Here is a 9754-nt window from a genome sequence, read left to right as displayed (position 1 = left end):
TATATATATATTACAATATGGATATATAATATCAAAGATGTGCTGTGGTGTTTTGGAAGCCTGCTATGTATTTCTACTAATTTGCATATTTATTTATGGGAGGGGACAGAGTGGTCCAATAGGCACATGTACTTTTCAGAAACATGCACGTACACAATTTCATAAATCTTAATGTTTAGTGTGCACACACTATTCAACTTTTGTTTGTACGCCAATTTTCAGTACGAAAGCTGCAGTTTTTAATACGTGAATCTCCTGGTGCTCATCTGTAAACGTTGAGCTAAAACAGGCTCATTGTCAAATTATGCAGACAGTAATTTCAGCCATGACTCTGACACATTTTCTGTTTTTATCCCTGTCACTTTGTCAGGGGAAACACACTCTAACCAGCCTGGAGTGGGAAACGAAGGGCTTGATGTTTGCTGACAAGAGATTAAAATTTGTCTCAGGACTCATCTGGTTCAGTTTGGCAAGCAAAGGCAGCTTTCAGAGTGGACTGAAATACAGAAACTGTGTGATTTAATCAGACGGTGTAAGAAAAGGCTGACATGGAGGATGTGAGTGAAAATGAAGGAAAGAGAAGACAGTACAAAACAATTTATTTCACCGTGATTACAATGTGATGCTGCTGCCAAGGTAAGCAGACTGACTCTACTCTGGTTTTAATAGAAGAATCTACATTTAAGACATGTCTCATGTGTGTGATTACAAGAAATCGTTTAGTGCTGTTGTTGAAGTACAATGTATAAACACAGTACGTGCAGGTATTTGTATTGCTGAAGCACATGATTGTGGGGCTACAGCATAGGTAGAATTTACATGTGTATGCATGGTATGTGTCCTTTCATGCTGAGCTTTACCACAAACTCAACTGTCCACATTCCCAGTATGTTGCATCTTCCTGCTCCTGCATTCAACCTGTATCGTTTCAGCAGGTATCTGCAAAATAGAGCTGCCATAACAAGGCATGAATACATTGACTAAAAGTTGTTTTCCTTGCATCTTCAGACTGAATAAAGCTTCATTGTAGGAGTACGTTTCCATGTATTCAGATCAAGGAAAAGCCAAAGTTAAACTCAGTCATGGCACTAAAAATCAGCTTTTACATGAAATAAATATAAATGTTGGCATTTGTTTAAATCATTTAAGGTACGGAGAGCTTTCACACCAAACTGCTAATAACACAAACTGCTGCACTGAGAGAAAACACCCCATGGCATGCTTGTGCATGGGATTTATATGGGAATTTGATGGGGTGCAAAGGGTGATTTGCACTACCTCCTCCGGGCGCTTTCATCTTAACCTGCCAGCACGCCACACGTAGCACGCTGCTGTTGCCTGGACAACTGATCGATGGAATCCAGTTTGTGAGGGAGAGGGGGGAGAGAGCGTGGAGATATTTGGATTAGCATTGCTGTTTCCATTGGGGCAAAGGACTGCCGTTCGCCTGGGTCAGTTTGTAAAGCAGAGAATCAGCATTCAGGCACCCACCTTCACCTTCCACCCTCTTCACATCACAGCTTCTCATTTCGTCAAGGGTGGGACCACACAGAGGTGGCGTCCTGGGACTTCTTTAGGCTCAACCTGGACAAGGCCTGGAAATTAAGTAAAAAAGTCTGAATAATTACTGATTATAAAAACCAAGTTTTTATACCAAAAAACATTTTCATCTTCTTGCAAATACGATCTGTGATCTCATAGGATTTGCCTGTTTAAAGAAAAAAAAGGTAATAAAATAAAAAAAATCCTGTGATGGACTTGCGACCTGTCTACGGTGTACCCTGCCCTTCACACAGTGACTGCTGGATATGGACACCAGTGACCCCCGTGTGACCTTGAAAGGAAAAAGGGGGTAAAAGATAATGGATGAAAATAATAAAATCATACTCCCCATAAAGACAAGTTAGAAAAACTTGTTTGCTTCCTCAGAGATCCTTCTACGTCGCAGATGATAACTATATCATTCCTCATAAATCCAGGGTTTGAATACCAGTTGCACAGCCACGATTTGAGAAAGGTGATCATTTTATGGTTGGAGCACAGCTACAGGTTGATTTTAGTCTGCTAGTCCAACAATGTCCTCTGTCTCACCCGTCCATATTACAGTGTCATTGCCTACATGGACATTAAAGTACTACAGGAAGTGTTCCCAGACTGGGCGCATTCACAAGCCATGTTTCCATCCAATTTTAATTCAAGCCAATTTTAAAAAATTCTCAAAAAGGAAAAAAAAAGAAGAAATGTGAATCAAACGTATTTCCATCAACTGGCTTGAAACAAATCAACCAGGCTACGCAAAGTGTAATTATGTCAGACGCATGGCTGTGGTAAACAAGAAGTAAAAGTCGCAAACTCGCAGGGATCTCAGGACAATGGAGAGAAGTTATCAGGAACGTGTTGCTACTATCAAAAAAAGTTGTACTTATTCTGTCATTTCTGTTAAGATTGAGCTTGGTTGGTTAGAACCCCAAGATGCAGAACTGAGTGAGGTGGCAAAAAGTGATTTATTAGAACAAAACAAAAGGTGCTGACGTGGCAGCAAACAAGAACTAGGGATTTGGGCAGGAACAAGGGCATGAACATCGAACAGAGAACAAGGATCTGAGAACAGAGAAGAACATCCAACAGAGAACAAGGATCTGACAAAGACTGAGGACAAAGGACAGAATATAAAGGAAGAACTAACAAGAAACACCTGGGGAAGAAACATGAGGATCAGGTGTGAGTGGGCGGGGCTAGAGCAAAGGCAGACATGAGGAAGAAAACAGGAGGAAAAGACAGAAAACTTAGACTAAATCATAAGCACAGACACAAATCATGACAATTTCAACAAGTTTTGGCGATGTTACATGCTGTCTGGAGGCGTAGAGAAAGAAATGCAATTCTTTTCACATTACATGAGTAACTGAGAAGACGCCGACAGCGGGAGGAGTGTCCAGCTGCAGTCACAGCTACAGTCAATCTGGTACCAGTCCGGTACCAGACAGTGGAAACAGCTGATCAACCATGGGAGGTCCAAACTGCTACATCAGAACTTATCCAGCAAATGTGTTTCCATTTCCCCTATTGTGCATTAACTCTTTTTCGAACCCCACCAAAACCATCTCAAGCGAGCGAATCAACTGTTTTGCAAATTTGAAAAAGTTTTTTCGATTTGTACCGTTTCTATTCACCTTTGCTAAAGCGATACTTCAAAAATGCGCATTAAAAAACGTTGATGGAAACACAGCTACAGTCTCAAAAGCACACTAAGAAGGTTAAAACTGAATTGTGTAAATAGTCAGAACCTTCCTCCACCTAATTGACTGCATAAGTGAAACAAATCCTTTGGTTTATTAAGGAAACGTTGGTCCTTTTGTTTTCTGCATGTTTGAGCAGTTTGCCAACTTAATGGTTTTTGATTTATTTACCATAATGTTTGTTTTTGTTGTCATTTATTTTAATGCACCGCCTGCAGGAGTGGAAACTAAAATTGTACCTCTAGATATTTATTTTTTTCCTCATCTATACTCCATTGAACCTGGCTGAGCTGACAGGGTGACGTTTTCTAGGAAGAGGCAAGCTTTTTTTAGTGAGGTAAACACACAGCAAAGATTCATTGTTGTGAAAATATCTTATGGTTGACTCAGACATCCTGAACAAGCGACTGGATGTGCAACGGCTTGGGGGAAAAAAAAATCATGACTTCGAAAACATATTTATTTCACAGTGAATGCAGACCTCAGAAAAAAAAAGCAGAAGTGCTGAACAATAGTCTTGAATACATACATCAGTGCGTCAATCCATCCTGAACAGCTTTTCAAAGAGGGGCTCTCGTTTCTGTTTGACTTTGCTTCCATGTAGACTAGCCCATCAAAGTTGGGTGCAATGGTTCACTCAGATATAATACCTCCAGGGAGATGAAATGTTTCCACTTTTCCTGCATATTGAAGTCAAACCATTTTTCTGCAGAGTGTGGTGTGCCTCTTTTTTTTATTCAATATCAGGGGCTCCACAGAGACTCATTGGGCTTTGGGCTGGCAGCAGCACGATGAGCGTGTGAGCTGCTATCTGACTGACTGATCGTTTTTAATAATGCTCACTTGCCTGCTCACATTTGTTCATATCTAAACAGGGGGATGTTAGAGGAGAGGTGCTCGCTTTTTCTGTTGTGAAGCGACAGTGGTCTCACAGTTTGTGGCTGCGAGGGATGGGATGTCTTCTTATATTCCAAACGACCTTCCAATAAATCATGCAAGCATTTAAGCTCAAGCATGAAGAAGCACATATTTATGTCTGTACAGCTGCATCATGTTGTAAGAAAAACAGATTTGCTGTCAAAAAAACCCTTTGATAGGCACTGAGTATAAATGTTTCTGGTTACTTGTTCTGTAAATGAGCAAATAAGTGGTTGAAATCTACGTATGTACTTTTTGGTTATTCATTTTCCATTTTAAAAAACAGATATTGAAACATAAATAAACTGATGGTTATTTCATTTTATACTCCAAAAACAAAGAAACAAACCAAAAATGGCCTGTGTTTTTATTTTTTCAAACCATAAGTTTGACAATGTCATTAAGGCAACTTGAATGACCAAGAAGTACACGAACCAATGGTTAGTCCATTAACATTTGGTGTAACTATTCCCCAACTTTTGATCTGTGTAAATTAAAAGCATAGTGCACCAAAAACTAAATGTACTTCAAAGTAAATCGAGAAAAAAAATAGAAAAAAAGCAGGTTCTTCAAAGCACTAAATATACAGTATGTTTAACCTTAGCAGACTTAAACTTTCTACTTTTCTATTTATAACTCTAAAATACCTGAAACTTAAGGGTCAGTCTGCTTGTTGATTTCAATGTATTACATGAAGTTATGAGCATCCCCACTGATGCCTCAGCCACCGTCTGCCACCTTTTGAAATGTGAAAAACATGTTTAGCCCTCTGGATGTTTGGCAATTTATTTTTAAAGGACCAACGGCGCAAGTTCTGTATAAGATTATTGACAACCGACTTTCCTCTGGTTTGTTTAGTCTTTTTTGTGAGAAGGCGTTCATCTATTTTTAAATAACTCTAAACCCCTCATCTGAAGCTTTACACCAATTAAATACATCACTCCTTCATTTCTTTAAGTATGAGAAAAAATAACCTCCAAGAACCGTCTGGTAGCTGCTTAATAATACAGAAATGAACAGATTTACTCAGATGCTGTTTGTTTGAAAAGGATATTAATGTATTTTGCTATGTATCCTGGTCACTGGTTTATTCATTTATTTTCTTTACATTGATTACTAACCCACTCTATTGGAAGTTTTCAGATAATACAAAAGTGAAAGTTCAAATGTTTGCTTTTGGGAACAGCAGGATGGTCTTTCTGTGTGGAATTTGCATGTGCACATGTTTGCCTTGCTCTGGGTACTTTGGTTTCCTCCCACTAACCAGAAACAGGTTAGGTTAACCCCTCAGAAGTTCCTTTAACTTTATGACAAAAAGCGTTTAAACAAGGGGTGTGGGAATAAAAAGAGTTGACTATCTTACATAACTGCTTAAAATAGGTCCACAATAAGCTACAATACAGCGGGTAAAATAAGTACTGAACACGTCACCATTTTTCTCAGTAAATATATTACTAGAGGTGCTAATGACATAAAATTTTCACCAGTTGTTGGTAACAACCCAAGTGATCCATACATACAAAGAAATCAAACCACAAATGTCCAGAAATGAAGTTATTTGTAATAATGTGGAATGACACAGGGAAAAAGTATTGAACGCATGAAGAAAGGGAGGTGTAAAAAGACATGGAAAGCCAAGACACCAGCTGAACTCTCTCAGTAATTAGAAAGCAAGCCAGTTAATATCAGCTGGTTCAGTCCCAAATGATTCCACATTATTACAAATAACTTCATTTCTGGACATTTGTGGTTTGATTTCTTTGTATGTATGGATCACTTGGGTTGTTACCGACATCTGGTGAAAATTTCATGTCATTAGCACCTCTAGTAATATATTTACTGAGAAAAATGGTGACGTGTTCAATACTTATTTTACCCGTTGTATCTTTGAACTATCTCACCCTGAAATAAGAATAGACTGTTTAATTTTTTACCCTTTAAAAAACAAAATTATCAGAAGTGATCATGTTTACTGAAAACACCAAATACATAAAACACAGACAGAAATAAATGTGTGGCTGATTGTTCCCCATAATGACAGGGTTGATGTATAAGTAGGACTCAGCATGCAGACACACGGAGGACTTGAAAGGAATAAATTAAAATATTAACAAAACAAAAAGCTGACAGGGTAGCAAAACACTAAGTGTGAAGGAACACGTAGCAGAGCAGGATATCAGGGAGGGAGCCAAACCAACGAACTGCTCGTTAGTCCTGAAACACACTCTGAATGTGTGGAGCAGAGGTAGTTGGAAAACGGAGGCACCTGTGTTGCTTACTAACTGGAGACAGGTGTGAGTGGAAGGCAGACTGGGTAAAAAAATAACTGAAGAGACTGACTGAGGGTCAGTGAGAAATGACACAGGGAACATTAGAACACTGAGAACTGAAGAGAATTAAAAGTAAAAAGTACAACATCAGACTGATATTAAAACACAAAAGATATATACAAATTATAGCACATAAGACCTTCCATGGCTTAACTGGTAACTTTAACTTGTCCTTAAGTGTGAATGAGATGTATCCTGTTTGTCTCCGTGTCCCTGTGATGGACTTAAAGGCACCAGCTCCTCCGTGACCAAGTAAAGAAAAAGCAGGTAAAGAAAATGACTGGATGGATTCTACAGGAGGGTTAAGAAGGTAGCATCTCAACTGTTGTAGATAGCTCTTAGAACAGCTTAAGTCTGAAGAAACAGACAGATTGACAAGCTAACAGCTAGTTTAATTGAAGACAAGATCAAATGAATTATTTCTATTTTAAAGCCACTTTGGTATAAACTAATTTTATAGTAGTTCATCCAGCCCTATAGTGCCCATTTCCAGCAGTCACTGTGCGAGGGGCGGGGTACACCCTGGACAGGCCCATAACAGGGACACATGGAGACAAACAACCAAGAATGTTTTTTTTTCCCACTTGGTGATCAGACTTTTTAGGAAAGGCTCTTGTTGTTGGATGAAAAGTCAGAGAAGTCATGCTCAACAGGACCAGATGAGCTGCTCCTCAAGCTGTCCTGCTTCTGGGTGTGGACCGTTTTCAGCGACATGCTGAAGCACGCACTGCTCTTCAACAGCCACAAACACACCCAAAATATTCTGATTCCTCACCACAAAGGCTGAAACATCCTGAAGTTTGAATCAAATTAGGGCTATCAGTAGACACAAAAAGCTTTGTTGTGTTTTTTAAATAATAAAAAAAAATGCATTATACACGTATCAGATTAGCCTGATTAAAACAAGACCCTTGTAGTCCACTTTGCTTCGTACGAGGGTCTGGACTCTTGGCTAAAGAGAAGTGATTCTTGCTAGAGGCGTGGCCTCTGTTGGAAGTTTAAAATGACTGGATCGGTTGGCCACGACGTATGTGTGCACCAGCTCTGCTGTGAAAGAGGCTAAGCTAAGAAGCTAACTGGAAATTTTGCTCGCTGCAAACAACCCTACTGATTTAGAAATAATTTGCCATCAAATTAGCATAGCACTCTTGTTTGGACAGATATATTATATTTCTTGCAGAGGTGCTAGTTAGAAGCTGCTGCTTTTCGATTTTGATGTTCCAATTTATAATGCAAACTTCCCATGAGCTGCTGTAAAACTTAAGACTAAGTTGTTTTATTTATCCAACTGAAGTCTTTTTTCTTTTTAGGAAAACCGAGTAAGTGATGAAAGTACTTGCATTTCACGCATCACAACTAAAAAAGTGTCTGGTAATAAATGTACAAGATTTAGAATGGTACAAACGTGTTCATGCCGCATTTTTTAAAATGAAACAATTTTCACAATTCTCAATGAAAACGTAAAAAACATCCTGTTTTGGTCCATTTGAATGAGAAAATGTGAAAACTGTGACAGCGCAAGATACTTTTTTGTTGCAGGATGTTTTTGTAACAACCTTGTAAAATATTGTGCTTCACCTGCTGTTTATATTCAGAGCATCGGTCTTCAATAAATCACCTCAAGCTGATTCCAAAATCTGCTGCCAAACCTGGAACAAAGAGCGAGCGCTCTGCTTGAATCACTTAAGATTCAGCCTCACACAGTGTCTGACTTAGTGTTCAAATCTTTATTTTTTCATTATTCAAAATGCCTGCATGACACCAAGGCTGCACGTAATGACCACGTTACATCACAATGTGGTCATTCGTAAACTTTTAAATTCCACATAGGGTTTCTCTCACTTCGTCAATCATTGTTTTTGTTTTTTTTTCGACAAACATCGACGAGGATTGATGAGGATTTTCTTCAACTTTGAAAGCTGCCATCCCAAAAGAGGCAACAGTTCAAGGCTGATGCACACGTCAGATGAAGAACCTCAGCAGCTCTCATTCAAGTAAAAACACTTTTCTCTACTCTAATCCAAATTTATTTTATTCTAAATGTTTAAGTCAGTGGTGAATTCAGAAAATGCTTGGTCCCATGCGGTAGCTTATATAAATACATTTTAAAAGGTTAGTTTCATAAGTGCAAATGGTATTTAATAAACCTTTACTTAGCTGAACAGATAACGCGTGGTCACATTGTTCAACGTTTGTTTTTGCACACACCTTTCATAGACCCTGAGACACACTGTGTCGAGCTGCTGGGAAACCAATTTCCCTTTGAGATATCAATAAAACTGAACTGCTGACCCAGGAGTATGATGCTGAAACCGAGACAGCAAAATGACAAAGGACAGGAAGCTAATGGTAGCTATTGTTAGCTTGTTGTTGAATGGTAGCTTGCTACATTTGTTGTTCAGTTGAACTCGTGAAAAACCATTACAGACGTTGCAAATGATTCAAGTGAAATTAATATGTAGGGCCCCTGGATGGGTTCTTCTTTGTTAAAACAGTTTTATCTCTACTGCAAGAGACTTTTTCAGTCTGAGGAGTTGCAGGTAAACTCAACTTTATAAGCAGACGATCAGTCGTTAGGCTGATGGTCCTCATCAGGGGCGGACTGGCCATTGGGAGTACCGGGACTTTTCTCGGTGGGCCGGTGCATCACTGGGCCGGCACAGGCAGTGAGGAATTTTTTTAAATAAAATTTGTGTAGTTGCGCTCAATACCAGTAGATGGCGATAATGCACCAATTCTTTGTTTACCAACCACAAACAAGACCGTAGAAGAAGAAAAGTTTGCTGAAGAAGAGGAAAAAAAAGTAAGAACAAGAAAACAAGCAAAAATGGAGAATAAACGTTAGGGAGGAGAACAAAAATTGAGAGAAAAGAAAAAGCATCTTCAAGCAAATTCAGCCAAGTGTCAGAAACTGACATTTATTTTCTGCTGGTGCCTCATCCTCACTGGAATCTACGTCTGGAGAACAACATGACTGGGAGGAGGATGGTAGTCATGTAGGTGGCTGGTTTTGTTTTTCTAGTTTTAACTTTTAAAACAATGCATTTATCTGTTAAATAAATAAAGCCATTATCATGTGTGGACTAGGTCCAAACTGTGCTCAGTAGCTGAAAATTTGATAAAACTGTGTTGCTTACAATGTTTCAACATCAGTTTTAGAAATTTACATCATACATTAGCATTCTAAAAGATAAAAATCATAAATGTTTGTGGGTTTCACAAATAACTTTGTCCACTTGGATTTTTTATTTTTTATTGGCTTTATTT

At 38.8% G+C, this 9754-nt stretch overlaps 1 long non-coding RNA gene across 1 annotated transcript in view; it reads right to left on the bottom strand.

Annotated features, from left to right (window-relative positions):
• The window catches only part of LOC106514192 (uncharacterized), a 25437-nt gene that overhangs the window by 4996 nt on the left and 10687 nt on the right, over positions 1-9754 (bottom strand). The window contains exon 2 of the long non-coding RNA XR_001309865.1: positions 1492-1595. This is a non-coding gene — a long non-coding RNA (uncharacterized LOC106514192). The remainder of the gene's footprint in view (positions 1-1491; positions 1596-9754) is intronic.

Source organism: Austrofundulus limnaeus, unplaced genomic scaffold, assembly GCF_001266775.1.
Source record: "Austrofundulus limnaeus strain Quisiro unplaced genomic scaffold, Austrofundulus_limnaeus-1.0 Scaffold18, whole genome shotgun sequence".
Lineage (NCBI taxonomy): Eukaryota > Metazoa > Chordata > Actinopteri > Cyprinodontiformes > Rivulidae > Austrofundulus > Austrofundulus limnaeus.
Note: the sequence above shows the minus strand (reverse complement) of the source record. Positions and strands in the feature narration are given on the sequence as shown.